We start from the raw sequence: 21,919 nt of genomic DNA, 5'->3' as shown, positions 1-21,919 counted from the left end.
AATCTACATTAAAACACTTTGTTGGAATGATTTACACTTTCCACATAACAGAAACTAAAATAACCTGTTATACAATTAGTCACAAATACAGTCCTCAAGTTTTTTGCCTATACACATGAGTATTTGTCTAAATCATGTCTTCTTTGTAGCAACTAGGCCCTACCACCACTGTGCTTGGCTGAGTTCACAAATCTGTTGTAACCTGTAGCTTCCCTGTCACTTCTCTGGCTTTCCTCTCCTGCTAAGCTTTGTTTCCTAATTAAAATCTTCTGCCACTGCCATAGCTACTGCTGCTACTGGAACTGCCATAGCCACCTTGGTTTTGTGGTTTGACAAAGTATTGGCCGCCACGACCATAGGGGCCAGAGCTTCTGCCTCCAAAGTTTCCTCCCTTCATGGGTCCAAAACTTGAAGACTGATTGTTGTAACCGCCAAAATCATTGTAACTTCCACCACCTCCAAAATTACCTCCATCATTACCAGATCCATTATAGCCATCCCCACTGCCACCATATCTGCCACCACCATGGCTGCCACCAAAGCCACCATGACCACTGAAGTTTCCTCCACGACCAAAGTTGTCATTCCCACCAAAACCACCTCCACGACCGCCACCAAAGTTTCCAGAACCACTTCAACCTCTTTGGCTGGATGAAGCACTAGCCATCTCTCGCTTTGACAGGGCTTTCCTAACTTCACAGTTGTGGCCATTCACAGTATGGTATTTCTGAATAATCTTATCCACGGAGTCATGGTCATCAAAGGTTGCAAAAGTACAGCCCCTTTTCTTGCCACTGCCTCTGTCAGTCATGATTTCAATCACTTCAATTTTTCCATACTGTTCAAAATAATCTCTTAGGTGATGTTCTTCAGTGTCTTCTTTAATGCCACCAACGAATTTTTTTTTCACAGTTAAGTGGGCACCTGGTCTTTGAGAGTCTTCTCTTGAGACAGCTCTCTTTGGTTCCACAACTCTTCCATCCACTTTGTGTGGCCTTACATTCATGGTTGCATACACCTCCTCCACAGTTGCATATGTGACAAACCCAAAGCCCCTGGAGCACTTAGTGTTTGGATCTCTCATTACCACACTGTCTGTGAGCATTTCCTATTGCTCAAAATGGCTCCTCAAGCTCTCATTGGTTGTTTCAAAGCTCAACCCTCCAATGAAGAGCTTCCTCAGCTCTTCCGGGTCTTTAGGAGACTCTGACTTAGACATGACCACAGGGAGAAGACAGACTTTAATGATGCTTCTTTGGCGGCATTCACGGGCAGAAAGGACCATTTGTATTCTTGTTTAGAAAGAGAGTCCTCATTTTTGAAGGTTTCTCTGAGGTCTCCATGGCCAAGAGATGGTATATTCAGTCAGTTGGGGAGCTTTGAATTTTATTTTTATTTCACAAACCAAAATAATTTCTGCTAGGGAGACCTCTGGCAAAATTTGTCAAGAGAAAGATTAACAAGAAAACCAACCTAGAAAGAGTAAATGCAAAATTTATAATAAAAATGAACTTTGATCATATGAATTGAGCCATTCTTGTCAAACCCAACTGTGAAAGCTGAAGCAGCTCCATACTGGGTGCTAATCTAATGTAATGGTCAGTTATATTACTATGTGGTTTCATTTTTATAGGAATTTTAAAAAATATATTAACCTATAATACACTATATTGTAATTCCAATGAAGACAGATCAGTCTGCCATGTTTTCTATTGTATCTGCATCATCTACAATTCCTGACATCTTGTAAGTACTCAATAAATATTGATAGAATGGTCAAGCAAATTCTGAAGGCCCACTTTTCTGTTTAGCATAACTTTATTCACCAGTCCTTAAACATCTCTGTGTAAGCCAGAATAATGGTCCATCAGAGATGTCCATGGTCTAATCCTGGATCCTAGGAATATGTTAGGTTACAGAGCAGAGAGAATTCAGGTTGAGAATGAAATTAAGTTTGTTAATTAGTTGGCCTTAAAAAAGGAAGATTATTCTGGATTAACCAAATGGGCCCAGTGTAACCACAGAGGTTCTTTAAAGTGGAAGAGGGAGGCAGAATAGAGAGAGCCAAAGGACAAATGTAAAAATTTTATTTTAATAATGCTGCCTTTGAAGATGGAGAAAGGGGCCATGAGTCAAGGAAAATGGATCACTTCTAGAACGTGGAAATGGATTCTCCCCCTAGGGGCTCCAGAAAAGAAGATACCCTGCTGATATCTTAATCTTAGCCCTGTGAGAAATCTGTGTTGAACTTCTGATTTACAGAGTTAAAAGATATTAATATTGTATTATTTAAATCATCACTGATTTTATGGTAATTTGTTACAGCAGCAGTAAAAAACTATTAATAATTTTAAAAAAGAAAGGGAGTTTTTATTCATCTCTGAGTCTTTAGCACTTGGAATAGGGTATGCCTCATAGTAGAAAAACAATATGCATATGTCATAAGAAAGGATAACAAAATCAATTAATTAATTAATGCACAGAACCAGATCTGCCTTAGAATACAGCTAACTTTTGTTCATCTTTCAGCTATCAACTTACACATTACTTCTGCAAGCAAGGTCCTCCCTGATCCTCTAGATAACAAAAGCTCTCCCTATAAAATGATCCCCCTGCATTCTTTATTTACCTTAAGTCATTCGCTTATTTGTCTTCCCTGCTTGATGTCAGGACACGAATTGTTTGTTTCATCCCATATTCTGCCCCCAACTCCTAAAAGAGTGCATGCCACATGGTTGGTACTTAATAAACTTTAATCCCGTGAAAGAGTTATTAAAATACAGTTGTGTACCATATAATAACTTTTGGTGAGTGGCAAGGGTCCCATAAGCTTAAAAAAGAGCTGAAAAATTCCTGTCATCACTAGTGATGCCTTGATGATCCTGACACCATGTAGGCCTAGGCTAATGTGTGTGTTTATGTCTTCATTTTTAACAAAGAAGCTCAAGAATTTTTAAAGTTTCATTTAAAAATAGAAAAAAGCTTATAAAATAATGATACAAAGAAATGTTATTTTTCTACAGTTGTACAATGTGTTTGTGTTTTAAGCTAAGCGTTATTACAAAAGAGTCAAAAAGTTTAAATTTTTTTTAATTTCCATAATAAAAAAGCTACAATGAGCTAAAGTCAACTTATTATTAAAGAAAAAATATTTTTTATAAACAGTGTAGCCTAAGTTTACAGTGTTTGTAAGGTCTACAATAGCATACAGTAATATTCTAGGCCTTCAAATTCCTTCACCACTTATTCACTGACTCACTCAGAGAAACTTCCAGTCCTGCAAGCTCTATTCATGGTTGGTGTCCTATACAGGTGTACCACTTTTCATCTTTTACATAATATTTTTACTGTACTTTTTTCTATGTTTACAGACACAAATTCTTACCATTGTGCTACAACTGTCTACAGTATTTAGGATAGTAACAAGCTGTACAGGTTTGCAGCCTAGGAGCAATGGGCTATACCCTATAGCCTAAGTGTTGTAATAGGCTGTACCATCCAGGTTTTTGTAAATGCACAAGCGTATCCCCCAACGACACATTTCTCAGAATGCATTTTCATTGTTAAGCGATGCATGACTGTAGTATTCAAAGTGATAACTCATTTCCGGCTTAGAAAAAAAAACTGCAGCTCACTGCCAGTGCTTGCTTAATTTTACATAAACACACTATTTGAAGCTGAAGAAAATCTGACTAATTTTCAGTGTGAAAATAAAATATAAAAACTCTTCTTGGAGTTATTTCTTAACAGAATTTGTCTTGAATCGTAATGTAACATCATATACATTTGTCTCACATTAGGATTAGAGACAAGAGTATTCTCAGGGCAAATGAGAAATGTGTTAAGAAATAGTTTTCTTTTACTATTTTTTTAAAATTTTATTTTATTTTACTTTAAGTTCTGGGGTACATGTGCAGATCTTGCAGGATTGTTACACAGGTATACACATGCCATGTTGGTTTGCTGCCTCTATCCCCCTGTCACCTACATTAGGCATTTCTCTTAATGTTATCCCTCCCCAAGCTCTCCATCCTCTGCTATCCCTTCCCTAGTTCCCCACTCCCCAAGAGACCTCAGTGTGTGATGTTCCCCTCCCTGTGTCATGTGTTCTCATTGTTCAACACCCACCTATGAGTGAGAACATGTGGTGTTTGCTTTTCTGTTCTTGTGTCAGTTTGCTGAGGATGATGGTTTCCAGCTTCATCCAGGTCCCTGCAAAGGACATGAACTCATCCTTTTTTATGATGGCATAGTATTCCATGGTGTATATGTGCCACATTTTCTTTATCCAGTCTATCTTTGATGGGCATTTGGGTTGATTCCTAGTCTTTGCTATTGTAAACACTGCCACAATGAACATATGTGTGCATGTGTCTTTATTATAGATTGATTTATAATCCTTTGGGTATACACCCAGTAATGGGCTTGCTGGGTCAAATGTTATTTCTATTTCTAGATCCTTGAGGAATCACCACACTGTCTTCCACAATCATTGAACTAATTTCCACTCCCACCAACAGTGTAAAAGAAATTCCTATTTCTCCACATCCTCTCCAGCATCTGTAGTCTCCAGATTTTTAATGATCATGATTGTAACTCATGTGAGATGATATCTCAATGTGATTTTGATTTGCATTTCTCTAATAACCAGTGATAATGAGCTTTTTTTCATATGTTTATTGACTTCATAATTGTCTTCTTTTGAAAAGTGTCTGTTAATATTTTTTGCCCACTTTTTGATGGGTTTTTTTCTTGTATATTTATTTCGGTTCTTGGTCAGATTGGTAGCTTGCAAACAATTTTTCCCATTCTGTTGGTTGCCAGTTAACTCTAATGATTGTTTCTTTTGCTGTGCGGAGGCTCTTAAGTTTAATTAGATCCCATTTGTCCATTTTGGCTTTTGTTGCCACTGCTGTTGGTGTTTTAGTCATGAAGTCCTTGCCTACGTCTATGTCCTGAATGGTTTTGCCTAGATTTTCTTCTAGAGTTTTTATGGTGTTAGGTCTTATGTTTAAATCTTTAATCCATCTGGAGTTAATTTTTGTATAAGGTGTACAGAAGGGATCAAGTTTCAGCTTTCTGCACATGGCTAGTCAGTTTTCTCAACACCATTTATTCAACAGGGAATCCTTTCTCCATTCCTTGTTTTTATCCAGTTTGTCAAAGATCAGATTGTTGTAGATGTGTAGCATTACTTCCGAGGCTTCTGTTCTGTTCCATTGGTCTCTGTCTCTGTTTTGATATCAGAACCATGCTGTTTTGATTACTGTAGCCTTGTAGTATAGTTTGAAGTCAGGTAGCATGATGTCTCCAGCTTTGTTCTTTTTGCTTAGGATTGTCTTAGCTATGTGGGCTCTTTTTTGGTCCCATATGAAGTTTAAGGTGTTTTTTTCCAGTTGTGTGAAGAAGGTCAATGGTAATTTGATGGGGATAGCATTGAATCTATGAATTACTTTGGGCATTATGGTCATTTTCACGATATTGATTCTTCCTAACCATGAGCATGGAGTATTTTTCCATCTGTTTGTGTCCTCTCTTATTTCGTTGAGCAGTGGTTTGTAGTTCTCCTTGAAGAGGTCCTTTGCCTCCTTTGTTAATTGTATTCCTAGGTATTTTATTCTCTTTGTAGCAATTGTGAATGGGAGTTCACTCATGATTTGGCTCTGTTATTGGTGTATAGGAATGCTTTGATTTTTTCACATTGATTTTGCACCTTGAGACTTTGCTGAGGTTGCTTATCAGCTTAAGGAGATTTTGGGCTGAGACAATGGGGTCTTCTAAATATACAATCATGTCATCTGCAAACAGAGACAATTGGACTTCCTCTTTTCCTAATTGAATACCCTTTATTTCTTTTTCTTGCCTGATTGCTTTGGGTAGAACTTCCAATACTCTGTTGATTAGGAATGGTGAAAGAGGGCACTCTTGTCTAGTGCCAGATTTCAAAGTTAATGCTTCCAGTTTTTTCCCATTCAGTATGATATTGGCTGTCAGTTTGTCATAAATAACTTTTATTATATGGAGATACATTCCATCGATACCTAGTTTATTAAGAGTTTTTAGCATAAAGGACTGTTGAATTTTGTCAAAGACCTTCTTTGCATCTATTGAGATAAACGTGTGTTTTTTTCTTTGGTTCCGTTTATGTGATGGATTACGCTTATAGATTTGGGTATGTTGAACCAGCCTTGCATCCCCAGAGTGAAGCCTACTTGATCATGATGGATAAGCTGTTTGATGTGCTGTTGGATTCAGTTTGCCAGTATCTTATTGAAGATTTTTACATCAATGCTCATCATGGATATTGGCCTGAAATTTTTCTTTTTTTGGTTGTATCTCTGCCAGGTTTTGGTATTAGGATGATGTTGGTCTCATAAAATGAAATAGAGGATTCCCTCTTTTCATATTGTTTGGAATAATTTCAGAAGGAATGGTACCAGTTCCTGTTTGTACATCTGGTAGAATTCAGCTGTGAACCTGTCTGGACCTGGACTTTTTTTAGTTGGTAGACTATTAATTGCTACCTCAACTTCTGCACTTGTTATTGGTCTATTCAGGGATTCAACTTCTTCCTGGTTTAGTCTTGGAGGAAATGTCCAGGAATTTATCCATTTCTGCTAGATATGCGGGTTTACATGCATAGAGTTCTTTGTAGTAATCTCTGATAGTAGTTTGTATTTCTGCGGAATCAGTGGTGATATCCCCTTTATTGTTTTTTATTGCACCTGTTTGATTCTTCTCTCTTTTCTTTTTTATTAGTCTGGCTAGCTGTCTACCTATTTTGTTGATCTTTTCAAAAAACCAGCTCCTGGAATTATTGATTTTTTGAAGGGTTTTTTGTGTCTCTATCTCCTTCAGTTCTGCTCTGATCTTAGTTATTTCTTGTCTTGTGCTAACTTTTGAATTTGTTTGATCTTGCTCTTCTTGCTCTTTTATTTTTGGTGATAGGGTGTGTCAATTTTAGATTTTTCCTCACTTCTCATATGGGCATCTAGTGCTATAAATTTCCCTCTAGACACTGCTTTAAATGTGTCCCAGAGATACTGGTACATCGTGTCTTCATTCTCATTGGTTCAAAGAACATCTTTCTTTCTGCCTTGATTTCATTATTTATCCATTAGTCATTCAGGAGCAGGTTGCTTAGTTTCCATGTAGTTGTGTGGTTTTGAGTGAGTTTCTTAATCCTGAGCTCTAATTTGATTGCCCTGTGGTCTAAGAGACTGGTTGTTATGATTTCTGTTCTTTTGCATTTGCTGAGGAGTGATTTACTTCCAATTATATGGTCAATTTTAGAGTAAGTGTGATGTGGTGCTGAGAAGAATGTATATTCTGTGGATTTGGGGTGGAGAGTTCTGTAAATGTCTATTAGGTTTGCTTGGTCCAGATCTGCATTCGAGCCCTGGATATCCTTGTTAATTTTCTGTCTCATTGATCTGTCTAATATTGACAATGGGGTGTTAAAGTCTCCCACTATTATTGTGTGGGAGTCTAAGTCTCTCTGCAGGTCATTAAGAACTTTCTTTATGTATCTGGGTGCTCCTGTATTGGGTGCACATATATTTAGAACAGTTAGCTCTTCTTGTTGCACTGACCCTTTTACCATTATGTAATGCCCTTGTCTCTTTTGATATTTGTTGGTTTAAAGTCCATTTTATCAGAGACTAGGATTGCAATCTCTGCTTTTTTTTTTCTCTCTCTCCATTTTCTTGGTAAATCTTCCTGCATCCCTTTATTTTGAGTCTATGTGTGTCTTTGCACGTGAGATGGGTCTCCTGAATAAAGCACTTAATTAATGGAAAACTCAAAATTAAAATTTTGTGGAGAAATCATTCTAAATCGAAGTCCACCTGTCCAAGAAACCACACATTTTTTTCTTGCCTCCTTATATCTCTCACTCTTGAGTCAGTTCCCATCATTACAAAATATTACAAATTATTTACTGCACTTATAAGAATCTTTCAAAATACCACTCAGCAATAAATGCACCATTTAACCCATAGAGTACTAATGCCTTCCATTAACAAATCTAATGACTAAGAAAATAGTTTCCCCATTGGTAGTTTCACATTATTCAGTAAGGGAGAAAAATTATAATAGTCAGTGCTTCTATTGTTTCATCTGGTGTCATTAGGAGAAAGCTTCATTCAAAGCGATCTTGTCTAACCAAGTCAGCCTGCCTAGGCACATTCCCACTTAATTTTTCACGGCCAAAGTGGATGAAACAGCCATTCAGCTGTTTCGGTGCTTAGGCTTTAAACTCTAGTTTCTATATATGTTCAATTTGACAGAAAAGAGTACCATTTAATTAAATAAGTAAATATTATAATGTTTAAATAATTAACTGTAATTGTGGAAAAATCATTCAATTTACAAGTAGACTTTGCTTTTGATTTGAAGAAAACTGCCACAGTAAGACCTGCCATAATATGCAACTCTAGTTGGCACCATCCACATTGCAGTCCATGTGCACAGTGCCCCCTGCAAGCATGCAGCACTATCGCCCTGTATGTCAGAGTCAGGATTAAAATCAAGCTCCTGAACATAATGCTCTACCACTTGCTTAGCTGGGCAGTACAGCGCAGATGCAAAAATATAAACTAGCATCTTCATAAACAATTAGAAATATTAAAATAATTAATTTTATTTTGAATTTCTTGCTTAGGATAAAGTATGCTAACTAAATATATTTAAAAGAGAAGCCTGGTAATTAAGTTTACCAGAAACATAAAATCAAAAGAAAGACTATTTAATTAGGCTCAGAAGAATCACCAGAATAACCCAAGTGGGGAAGAGTGTAGAAGGCTGGCTGAGTTTAAATGGGCACAGTGATACTAGTGCCTTACTTGTTAACATCATATCATGAAGCATATTTATGTTCTGTGGATTTAGAGTACAACAGATATAGAAGCAGCAATATCACATGTGCTTTCTACAGAGAAATGCAGATTCAAATTTTATATTTAAAAGGATATATATCCTAAAAGAATCCCTTCACTGTTATGCCTTCTGAGCAAAGCTTCTGTAGTTCAAGTTTCATGAAATTGGTGTGCACCTTAAAACAAACCTTAATGGGAACTTCAAATCTTCTCTTTTTGTTTCCTTAAAAATAATTCAGAATTGTCTTAATAATACCTACTTACAGTTATTGAGGGCATACAATGTGCCAGGCCCAGTGCTAATAATGTTACATTGATTACCTAATCTAATCCTCTCAGACACTTTAAGAGTTAGCAAAATTATTATTCCATTTTACAGATGTAGAAACTGAGGCACAAAAACATTATTTATCTTACCACAAGCCACACAAACTAATTAATGAATAAAGCTGGATTAAAAAAAAGGAGGTCTACACTCTAATGCCAATGTTCTTAAATGAATTAATATTTTAATAAAAGATTAATTATAGAATCATTCCTAAGAACTGACCCCTTCAAACTAAGCTACTTAATAGTCTTTGAAAACAGGCTATACTTGAGCCTTTGAGTTCTCTCCACATCACTGTCTCTTTCTGAGACTTGATTTTCATGAACTACTTATTAGAATACTTCCATAAATCAAATTCTAGCTCTAGGTCACCTTTTCTCATGAAACTCAGAAGTATTTTTCTTGATTTCTTTTCTTCAGTTTCTTATTGCATGCCACCTTGGGTTGTAGTTATTTTGGGACAGACATCATAGCCCTCTCTGTTTCTTCCAATGGCAAGAACTGTCATTAGTCAAGCAGTCATTTTATAACCACGTGTGAAGCAAAGAAAATAGAACATAGAACAGAAACAGAAAAGCAGTTGGGCAACAATTTATTTAGTTTGTCAAACTATAAACATTTCCAAGGTTTTAAAAGAAAGGTACACCACACCTGTAATTACTAGAAGAGGCATAACTGTTCTAACAGCCTTGACTCAATTGTCCAGAATTCTCCCTTCCCTTGGAGAATTCTCTTTGTTATCTGCTGCCATTTCTGTGCTCAGAATCAGGTAGACCCTGCTTCTTCCGCCATTTAAAATTGTGTCTCTATTTGGACCAAAATTCTTTTTTTAAATGATGCTAGAGTGAAAACAACATAAGAATTGTATTTTCAAAGTGAATATTAGTCTATGCCAAATAGTGCAGTAAGATAATAACTTTAGGGAATAAAATTAACAGGTTTCCAAAGGAGAAGCTTCTGATTCTTAGCTATTAAAAATGGAAAACTGATAAATTAAAAATATTTGACAAACACTTTATATATATATTACCTCAGCCCAGTGAAAATGATATTATTTTTATTTTCATTTTGTATTTATAGAGAATATAAGTAACTTACTGAACTACACGTGGTTAGTGGTAGTACTGGAATGTGAATGCATATTATCCTGATTTTAAAGTCACTTCTATTGATCACATGTCTTAAGAGTCTCCCAGCTTCTTCCTAGGGATAGTTGAAACTATGCATATGTGTCATTTTCTCTGGGCCCCCCTCCATGGGTGCAGTGCCTTGCTCATCTCTCTATCTTACTTCATTACTTGAGTGATTTCAGAAGAGATTACAGAAAATATTCTTTACTCTTTTCTTTTTCTTATTCAAAATTCCCAAACAGAACACTTGCACAATGCAGGAGGAAATGTAAATTAGTGCAATCTTTGTTGAAAACAGTGTGGAGATTTTTCAAAGAACTAGTATTCAATCCAGCAATCCCACTACCAGGTATCTACCAAAGGAAAGGAAGTCATCATATCAAGGACACCTGCATGTGCATGTTTATCACAGCACAATCCACAATTGCAAAGATACAGAATCAACCTAAGTGCCCATCAACCGATGGGTGGATAAAGAAAATGTGGTTTACCTATACCATGGAATACTACTCAGTCACAAAAAAGAACAAAATAATGTCTTCTGTAGGAATTTGGATGGAACTAGAGGCCATTATTCTAACTGAGGTAACTCAGGAATAGAAAACTAAACACCACATGTTCTTATTTGTAAGTGGGAGTTAAGCTAAGGGTATGAAAAGACATACAGAATGGTATCATGGATATTAGAGACTCAAATGGGGCAGTTTGGGAGAGAGGATCTGGGATTAAAAACTACCTATTGGTTATAATGTGCACTGTTTGAGTGATGGATGCACTAAAAGCCCAGACTTTACCACTATAACAATTCATCCATGACACCAAAAATCACTTGTACCCCTAAAGCTTAGAATTTCAAAAAGTTTAAATCCCCAGAACCCTTTGGCCTGTTCCATTTCTGAAAGTAGTTAGGAAGAAAAGGAATAGTTCTGGCACTTCCTCCACAAATCAAGAGAGGCAGACTCAAGAAAGGATGTTCCTTGCTCACACAAGTGATCATCTCTTTGTCTCTGTCCATTCCAGGGACTGTCACTCAGGCAAGAGTGTCCATCTACCCACACATATGCATGGAGTGAGTTTTATTATTGGTAATAATGACAACAACTAGCATTTATTGATGTCTCCTATTGTCTCAGTACTTGCAAAATGTTTCATATTCTTTACCTTGTTACTTTTTTACATCCACATTATTAAATCAATATTGCTATCACCATTTACATATTATCATACAGATTAAGTAATTTCATCTAAATTCACCAACCCTGTAAACTCGCATTTGAACACCGGTCTTTCTGTCTGCAAAGCCCTGGCTGCGAACCTGCTTCCTATATTGCATCTGATCCCACCCCATCAACATTTTATTTAAATTGGAATATAACATGATATAATATAAACATGTACACACATGCATGCACATAAAATCATATTTATACATTATGTAATTCAATATCTCCAGGTATTTTCTCACAGTGTCTTTCAAGTTTCACTTAGCAATGCTGTGAACAAGCAAGCTGTATGAATTCTACAAATAGTATTGATAAGAGGATGCAATTCAGTGGAAGCTTTATTATTATAATTTAACTGTTCATGGCTTTTTATAGTTTATAAACACTGTCATCTAGTTCTCACTTGAAGCTTGTATTAACCATGAGTGTGAAATTACCACATTTTGCAGAAAGGACACAGCTTCTATTAATCAGAAAGCAAGCTAAAGTTAGAAGCTAGCAAAGCAAAGAGAGGGGAATTGAATCTTGGCTCAAACTCTGAAATGGGGGTTCTACATCACTTCCCACTGCCTCTTTTTATGTATTTCATGGATTCTTTCCTTATCCTAAGTTATTCTCAGTGTGGTTGCTGATCGTGGTCATCTACGAAGTTAAACATTTCCCAAGATAGAAATCTCCAACCAATTATATTGAATGATTTTACGTGGATAGAGTCCTTATTTTTTCTCCTAAGTCTTTCACTTCTCACTGAAATTTCTGAATACAGTCCAAGGTAAAGTGGATTGAATGGTTCAGTGCCATCTAATGCTGAGCCAGCTAATGCACGGTCTACAGGTCTGCGTGACTGAAGGCCTTTGGTTCCCCAAATCAGACCTCTTCATCTCCTCAGCAGCCCCAGGGCTGAGTCCAACAAGTGAGCACATTGTCTGGGATGGCCTTTAAAGTGAAGCAATCTTGTTTGGCACCTTTGTTTTCTAAGTGGAAGAGATAAAAGGATAGAAAGCCTTTTCCATCTGAAACCCTGCATCAACAGATTTTTGCCTGCACCTTTTCTGACTACATACACTCATATGAATGGGACATTGGGTATTGATTCCAAGATGTAACTTCTCGTGAATTAATGTTAACTCCTTTTACATTATTTAACACTAATATTAAATAACTACCCCAAAACACCTGCAAAGCCATATCTGAGACATATACACCATTCCACACTACAGCACTGCCAAGGCTAGTAAATAAGCTAGACAAGAACAGGATAAAGGCCTATTCTTTATGTCTCATAGGCAAAACCACCATCACAGCCTACCTTCAAGACCAATATTAGCCTCCAGAGTATTCTCTGTACGTGACCCCTACAATCTAATCTCCAAAGACCTGCCCATGGGATATCTGAAAGCATCAATCATATTGTCATTTCTTAGCAACACCCGATGGCCTCCCATTACTCAGAATAAGATCTAAACTCCTTACAAAGCCTGATTGCTTAGATTTTATTCAAAGATTGTCTTCAGAAAAATACTTGGAAAATTCAAGATTCTCAGTCCATGAACAGCCAGCCAAGGAAGATTTTCCTGTAAAATATTTTGATTCAGGGAAAGTCATGAAAGCAGCAAGGAAAGGAGATGTTGACAGTGAAATGTGGCAGCTGGGAAACAGTCACTCAAAGAAAATAATAAGTTCCTTATGGAGATCTGAAGAAAAGCAGTCAAGATCTAGGCTGTGGTTAGGTTTTTATTGGAAAACAGGATTATTTGGCTTAAAAGCAAGCAATGGAGCTTTATTCAGTTAATTTTTAATATTTTTAAAGGATTATTAGGATTATGGCATCTTCAAAGCTAATTAAAATAAGCTCCTCCAAGATACTTAATTCATATATAAGAAAAATAATCTCCAAAGAGGAGTGAGTAGGGGCCCCAGTGGTACAACCAGTGGGTGGTATTTACACAAAAGGTGAGTTGCCTGGGATCCCACATGAAGGGGTGTCAGAGCCAGGACAAGAACTCAAGGATTCATACTCAGATTGAATGCTTTCAAACAATACGTTATGAGGAGCTAATTTATTTTTATTTTTATTTCTTTCTTTTCCTTTTTTCTTTTGTTTGTTTTCTGTTCATCACAATTTAATGCTTTAAATTAAATGAAAATATATTCACATATGCCAAATGCAAGTCTACATTTCCCCACTGTTAGATTTTAGACGTAAAGTTACTTTACATTTTATGCTTATTCTCAATTCTGCACTTACCACATTGCAGACCAGTAACAGTTTGTGGATCAGCACCAATCTGCAGGCAGCACTTTGAGTAGCACAGTTCTGCATATCCTAACCAACCACCCTTGCAGGTTCATGAGATCCTTCTCCATAGCAAGTTGATGTTGATTTGCATAAGCCCTTACAAAGCAGACTGCTGCCATCTCCAATAGAAATATTTTCTTCTGTGGATATGAACCTCACCATGAACCCACTCACTTCCTCTGAGAAGCCCAGAAAAATGGATACTGACTGTAGAAGTGACTTTAGCCATAGAACAGAAGATCCCCCATGCTGAACACATTGAGCAACTTAAAAACACTCAGAATGGCCAATCAACCATAACAGCATGCATACATGTATCCTTCATGAGTTATCAAGAATTTTCCCAGACATTTGTTTTCTACAAGAAAAATGCTTTCAGAACACATTACAACTGCTTTTCAAAATTGCCCTGTGGCATCTTCTGTCCCTATTAGCACTTCTCAACCTCTCATGCTTCATTTTTTTTTCCTTCATAAAATATCACCATTCAGCATATTTTATCTTTGCTTGTTTTTCTATGACCACCAATAAGGGCGATACACATACTGTCTACTTTTTATCAGGTACTATCTTAAGTGCTTGACACACATTCAGAGGAGCTGTGTTAGAAATGGTGTCAGTGATAAGGAACGGGTTGGGACTGGAAACTCTGCTCAGCAGGAACAATGTGTGGCTGTGGAACAATGAGGAACAAAAACTACAGGGCAAATGCTCCTTCAGTCTACAAACTTCTGAGGGCTTTATGTGGGGGACACTGGGGAGACTTGTTCTTTGTGGTTCAAGGAGATGAAATAGGACATGTGGGTGAAAGCTTCAGAGAAACATATTTCCATTTGTTTAAGGAAGTATTTCCCATAGCAAGCGTTCTCAAGGTGGAAATAGTTGCCTGTCAGTATCCTTCACTGGGAAAAGGCCAGTTTCCACTTGAGGGTGAGACAGGATAGTTCCTCTCTGTACCCATGAGAAACCCTCACGGCCATTCCCACAGTTGTGAGGAAGGATGTGAGGATGAGAATAGGGATTTTTCCTGGTTGGGCAAGAACTGTGGGACAATAGCTGTGTGGTTCCCAGACAGCTCTTCTTCTTGACAGTGATGTGGGTGATGAAAAGGCCAAGTCTGGGTGTCACAGTCAACAATAGCGTTCACAGAGCAATGGCTTTTTCAGTGCTGATGATCAGTAACAAGGGTCCTCTAAAAACGTAAAAGGAAAACTCTAGTTCCAAGTCCCTTGGATTTCACCAAAAAGCAGGGTCACAGAAATCTCCAGATTGGAACGTGAAAGTGCTAGCTTGGCTCTTACCTATGTAGGAATCTCCCTTGCAGCAGCCCTGATAAATGTCCTCCTGGTCCTGTTTACAAAGCTTCAGTGATGAGCTTTCCGCAAGGCAGCTTTCAGTGCTTCAAGAGTTCTTATCATTATTGATGAAAAGTAAAAACAATAGCTGAGATTTATTGGGTTCTCACTGTGTGCTGAACACTGAGCAGAATACTTTCCATGTATTGAAATCTTGAATCCTTGCCACAAAATTATTAAACAGCTTTAATGTTATCCTTGTTTGTCATGAAGTGAAGAAATTAAGTATCACCATGTTAAGAATGTGTTCAAGGTCACACAAAGTGACAGAATTCTCTTTAAAGATTATGGTTTTCACAAAATCACTTTATTTGTAACATGTCTGAGAATCACCTTTACTATTTTTCACTTTTTTCTTTAAATTATCTTTTATTAACAAAAACTTAAATATCTACTTTTAATCATTTCTTATAATCTGAAATCCCAAAATTGGTGTACTTGTGTATTTTCCTCTAAATATATACATTAAAACAAGTTCATAAAGAAAGTTTGCAAAATGTGTATCCACGTGCCAAGCACAAACATCTAAATGTCATTTTTATACATAACATATTGTGGGAAACATTGCTGTAAGGCATATTTCTTCTCATTTTTACATATTTATTTGAAAACTCAAACATGATTGATTTTGTGGTAATTTTTCACTGCTGGTGTTAGCTCTGCCTTGTGAACTTGCCCAGGAAGTCTTGGCAATCTTGGAAAAGTCCAAGGCTGGTTATAGAGTGTCTAAGGAGATTGTTTATATTCCCATTAAGAATTCTCCAGGTGTGGCCAAGTGCAATGGCTCACGCCTATAATCCCAGCACTTTGGGAGGCCGAGGGGGGCGGATCACTGGAGGTCAGAAGTGTAAGGCCGCTTGCCTCGCTGGCAGCTCGGACACGCCCACATCCTCCTCCCTCTCTGGGAGCTAGGACATGCCCACCCTCCTCACACAGCACCTAGCTCTCCTTTAAAGAACCCCGCCAAAATGCAAAAGAAGTCTGGTAAATCTACCCAATGGCATTTGAGTCTTAGCTAAGCAATAGCAATCGAGTCTTGTAACTCTACCCAATAGCATTCAAACCCTGCCTACCTGCCAATAGCAAGCTTGCCTTGCCCATGCCCTGCTCTCTCACAATCAATCAAACGCCTCCACTCCCTATAAAACCCCACCCCACGTCTGAGAGGAGTCCGTGCAACTCCTCTGGCCCCTCCTGTCAGACTGCAGAACCTCGCCCGGGAGCTGAATAAATTCACGTTGGATCTTCTTGTGCTGGCCTCAGTTTCTTTATTTTAAACTCGGCAAGAACCCAAGAACCCTTACAAGAAGTTTGAGACCAGCCTGGCCAACGTGGTAAACCCCCCCTCTACTAGAAATACAAAAATTAGCCAGGCTTGGTGGTGGGCATATGTAACTTGGGAGGCTGAGGCAGGAGAATCGCTTGAACCTGGAAGGCAGAGGTTGCAGTGAGCCGAGATCAAGCCATCGCACTCTAGCCTGGGCGATAAGAGTCTGTCTCAAACAAACAAACAAACAAAAAGAATTCTCCAGGTGTGTCATTTCCTGTTCTTTTAACCTCTTCGACAGGGAGGTCTAGGTTTGACTAGACTCCCCGGGACTGTAACTTTTGCCTGAAGTACCCTATTTTGTAAGTACCCTATTTTGCAGATGTTGTTCTATGAGGGCATAAACAACCCTAGTTATAGAGCCCAGACTCTTCATACCTGTATCCAGAAGGTGCTTTCATGCCCAGGCTCAGCTCCATCCAGGGCTAGGGACAGAATATACATCCTAATGGAAGGATCATAGTCTCAGCCCAGAAGACAGGAACCTTTTCCCATTCTTGCCTGTCCTTCAGCTATCACTTGGATTATAGGAGTCTGAGTTCACTAAACTAAAATACGAATATAATAATTCTTGTCCTGCCAGAATCTCAGGATGGTTGTGAGAATAAAATTGAGACAATGGATGTGTAGAATTTGTAAACCGTGAAGAGTTACAGACTTCATGGCCTAAATATACCCTTACTTATGTCCTTGAGTGACCTATAAATCCAGGACACTTTCTAGCTCTTCTACAAAATATGAAGTTGGAGAAGTGGTATGTGGACAAGACTCAGTGATACTCAGGCAATTTACTAGGTGAGGAACAGTTGCTATTCCAGGACTTAAGATACAATGTTGAATGGGGGAGAGAAGCAGAGCTGATATTCAACCAGTAGAAACTAGTGGACATACTGATTGTTACAATGTTTAAATATTTTCATACTGATGATGCATGCCATTTCCTTGAGTCCTATAGTTCACACCCATTATCCCATCTACTCCAACCCCTCACTCAGTACTTCCAGACCTCCCCACAAGCCAGCAACTGAAGGGTTAAATTCCAGACTGCCATCCCCACTCCCTACCCTCCACCCACCCGCCTCCACCAGACTCTATTCAAGGACTATGCCAGCTGTCAATTCTGATTGATTAGTGCCATGTTGCACTGGTTGTTAAATAGTTTGAATATTGCTCTGGGAGAACAGGTTCTATTCTTCTGAGAAGAGATAGTAAACGAATGAAACAATGCATAATTCAATTGAAGATTATGATAAGGACTGTAAAGAAATGAGTCGTGTGGGGGCTGGAGAGGGGAAATCTTATGTAGCATGATCAGGAAAGGCCTCCATGAGAAAGTAAGACGTGAGTTGGGACAGGAATGGGCATAAGAAAACTAGAGCCAGTCATGCAATGATCCAAGGGAGAAGCATTGAAGCAGAGGGAAGAGTAGGAGCAAAAGTCCTTGAGCAGGAATGGGTTTGACATGTATGAAGAAGAGAAAGAAAGCCCATGTGATTGGACCTTAATGCAGGTTGCCCAGGGTAAGCATGGCCAGAGCATTTGTGTGCTGCTGTCTTTGGTAGCTTGGATTTTATTCAAAGTATGAGGAAAAACCATCAGAATCACTTAAATATGTTAAAATGTGGTTATCATATTTACAAAATGCCTTGTTCTGAGAAATTCAGATCCCAGAAGACACTCATATCGTCTCTCTACTGCAATAGAAAAACCTGAGTCTGATTAATCTTCTGCTAGATGTACATGGGGGATGATAATAAGCCATTCACCAGTCTAGAAGGACCAGCCTGTAAGGATCTACAGCTTAGGGACCTTAAGAACAGGAAACTACCAATTGGGAGAAACTTTATTTTTTATTTATTTATTTTTTATTGCATTTTAGGTTTTGGGGTACATGTGAAGAACATGTAAGATTGTTGCATAGGTGTATACATGGCAGTGTGATTTGCTGCCTTCCTCCCCTTCACCTATATGTGGCATTTCTCCTCATGCTATCTCTCCCCAACTCCCCACCCCCGCTGTCCCTCCCCTATTTCCCCCCAACAGACCCCAGTGTGTAGTGCTCCCCTCCCTGTGTCCATGTGCTCTTATTGTTCAACACCCACCTATGAGTGAGAACATGTGGTGTTTGCTTTTGTGTTCTTGTGTTAGTTTGCTGAGAATGATGGTTTCCAGATTCATCCATGTCCCTACAAAGGATGCGAACTCATCGTTTTTGATGGCTGCATGATATTCCATGGTGTATATGTGCCACATTTTTCCAGTCCAGTCTATCATCAGTGGGCATTTGGGTTGGTTCCAAGTCTTTGCTATTGTAAACTGTGCTGCAATGAACATTCGTGTGCATTTGTCCTTATAGTAGAACGATTTATAATCCTTTGGGTATATATCCAGTAATGGGATTGCTGGGTCAAATGGAATTTCTATTTCTAGGTCCTTGAGGAATGGCCACACTGTCTTCCACAATGGTTGAACTAATTTACACTCCCACCAACAGTGTAAAAGTGTTCCTATTTCTCCACATCCTCCCCAGCATCTGTTGTCTCCAGATTTTTTAATGATCACCCTTCTAACTGGCGTGAGATGGTATCTCAATGTAGTTTTGATTTGCATTTCCCTAATGACCAGTGATGATGAGCATTTTTTCATATGTTTGTTGGCCTCATGTATGTCTTCTTTTGTAAAGTATCTGTTCAGTCAATCTTCTGAGACACTTAAAAACCAGCCTGGGAAACAAGGTTGCCAAGACTTCATCCTTTATCTTATCTGATCTTCACAACCAACAACCAGGTCAAGTGGGCCAAGCTAAAGTTATCATTTCCTGGTAAGAAGTGTCAGATTCCACAAAGAAAATTACATTTGTATTTTACAAAGCCATGGGCAAAGATTATTTCACCTATTTTGCTCACTGAGGAAGCAATTATGATAATTTATCTGATTTTTACGTGCATTTGTCACAGCTGGGCTAGCACTAAAATATAGGTGCCTGGATTCTCACTACAATACTCCACTGTCTCCTTGTGACATCCAGGGAATGGGGAAATTTTGTAACTTTCATCAAGTCAGCTAAGGAAAAACCCAGCCAGCTTCCCACAAACTCAGCCCACACATGCCAATGAGTATCTGGTCAAGTACTCTGAGAATTTGCATAGCTAGTGTGCAGAGAGTACATTCATTTTTTTTAAATAGTAATAACCTTTATTTAAAATAGTTTTTAATTTAGGGAAACTTCATTGACATGTAGTATGCCGTGCTGAGTGCATTTAATGTACTCTCTCCACACTAGCTATGCAAATTCTCAGAGTACTTGACCAGATACTCATTGGCATGTGTGGGCTGAATGCTGTGAGCAGTTTGTGGGAAGCTGGCTGGGTTTTTCCTTAGCTGACTTGATGAAAGTTTACTACATGTCAGTGAAGTTTCATTCCAAACCTTAGAGTTAACTGAAAGCTGGCCAGAAAATTATCTGTGAATGGGTGCCAGCTTGCCAAAAATATCTAAACTTTTAAATTATATACCAAATGATCATAAAGGGATGAGGGAAAGATAGATTGACCAGGACAAAGAGATGTCTTTTTATCCACTTTATTAGAAGCCTCTAGATAACTGTAGCTCTAACCTGTGAGTATCCCAGAAAATACAAAAGAACAGGAGCACACATTTTCATGATCCTGATGCAGCATCATCGATTTTAAAAGAGTTCCACACAAGGACATGGGAGAAGCTTAGCCCCTAGGATAGGATACAATGTCAAGGTGGCTTTTGCCACACTTTGGCAATGAGAATTCCCTTAGGACCCTTTCCCAACTGTGTTATTCCAACTTCATTCCCATTCAGTTCTATCCCTCTTATTACCCCATTTCATTCATTCCTTTTTCTAACTTTGATTTTTCCTGTCTCTCCCATTAGTCTGCAGTGTTTTGGAGGCAGCAATCATGTTTCCAACTGAAATACCCTAGCTTGGCTGTGACGAATACATTATAAACAATCCTGTCAACTCCATTTTGCCCACCCTAAACTATGTAGGGCATTCTGTTCTGAGAGCTTGTGGTCTGAGACACCTGGCATCTTTGTAAGCAATTTTCTGAGAAACAGGGCCCACTGGCCTATACATCCTGTACCTGCAACTGTGTGACTGCCTACGCCACATCCTGAGTAAAAAACAAATTTAAATATAATTTTGTTGTTAGGCAATCCTTTTTCCCCTAACCTGCTCCTTCTGCTTCTGTAATAATCTGCTTACCACCCCTTGACCCTAAACTGATATAAAAATGTTGACCGCCCTTTTTTCTGGGCCAAGAGGTTTGAGTTCTAGCTGACACTTGGACGCCGGCCATTAAAAGTGGACTCTCAACAAACTCAGAGCGTGGCACTTCTGTTTAAACTCACTGGGGTATAGCACAATTTTCAAAGTACCAAGCATGGTATTTTTCATAACAGATGCTCAGCACATTTTTATTAAATAAAACAAAATATAATAATATCTATACTGTTTATAGAACAATGTGTGCCACCTGTGATGTTAGATGCTCTACATATTTTATTTTATTTTATCCTTACAACAATTGAATGATGTAGTGTCTTGGTCCTTGTTTTACAGGGGAGGAAACTGAAGCTTTGGGAAATTAAGTAACTTGCCCAACGTCACATAATTAGTAAGTAGCAGAGTTGGGACCTAATCCATATATTTTCTGATGTAAACATGGGGTAACTTACACACTAATCTAGGCTGCCTTCCTGTATTGACTATTTGGTTATAACATTGAAAGAGAAGAGTTGGAATGGTGAGACAGGGTTAGACAAGCAGTCACTTGATTTCAGGAAGTTAGACCAGTTGAACTGCCAAGCAGAGTCCACATTCTTGATGTGTACCTGGGTTTTATAGGGTGGACAGGTACCTGTGGGAAGGAACTCGTTTCAGACCTTAAGCTAGTTCTCATCCCCTTTTAATACAAGACAAACAAACTACAATGAAGCTGTTCTGTGTTCAGGTGTGCTGTGTGCTAATCCTGTTCTCCTCCCTGGGAGAAGAGGAGCAGAAGGAGATGATTTCTACAAGTCATTGCCTGGCTCTGCAGGCAGATTGCTGAGTCAAAGAGAGTTCACTGAAATTGCAGAAAGGCAGATGGGCAGCTTGCCCCAAGATAATGCAGGTCTATTATTCATACTTTTCCAGGAGTTACAGAGCATAATGCCATCACAACAGTGAGACTGGAGGTTTAGTGACAGTGGAGAAGTATATTGGTAAAGGTGTACTATGCTGGTGCCAATTTGTAAATCTAAAGTCCTGAAGTTGTTGAAAAAGTTAATTAAATGAATAAGCTAAAAACAGAACACAAGGAGTATAGCATAGCAGAATAAGCTCTAATCATGAACTCAGGAAA

General features: G+C 38.4%; 1 pseudogene; it reads right to left on the bottom strand.

The window, feature by feature from the left end:
• Positions 1 to 259: 259 nt before the first annotated feature.
• On the bottom strand, positions 260 to 1,219 carry LOC105716051 (heterogeneous nuclear ribonucleoprotein A1-like; annotated as a pseudogene).
• Positions 1,220 to 21,919: the final 20,700 nt, after the last annotated feature.

Source organism: Aotus nancymaae, unplaced genomic scaffold (genome assembly GCF_030222135.1).
Source record: "Aotus nancymaae isolate 86718 unplaced genomic scaffold, 86718_ANA_hifiasm-v0.15.2.pri h1tg000064l_1, whole genome shotgun sequence".
NCBI lineage: Eukaryota > Metazoa > Chordata > Mammalia > Primates > Aotidae > Aotus > Aotus nancymaae.
This window is presented reverse-complemented; position numbering and strand designations above follow the sequence as displayed.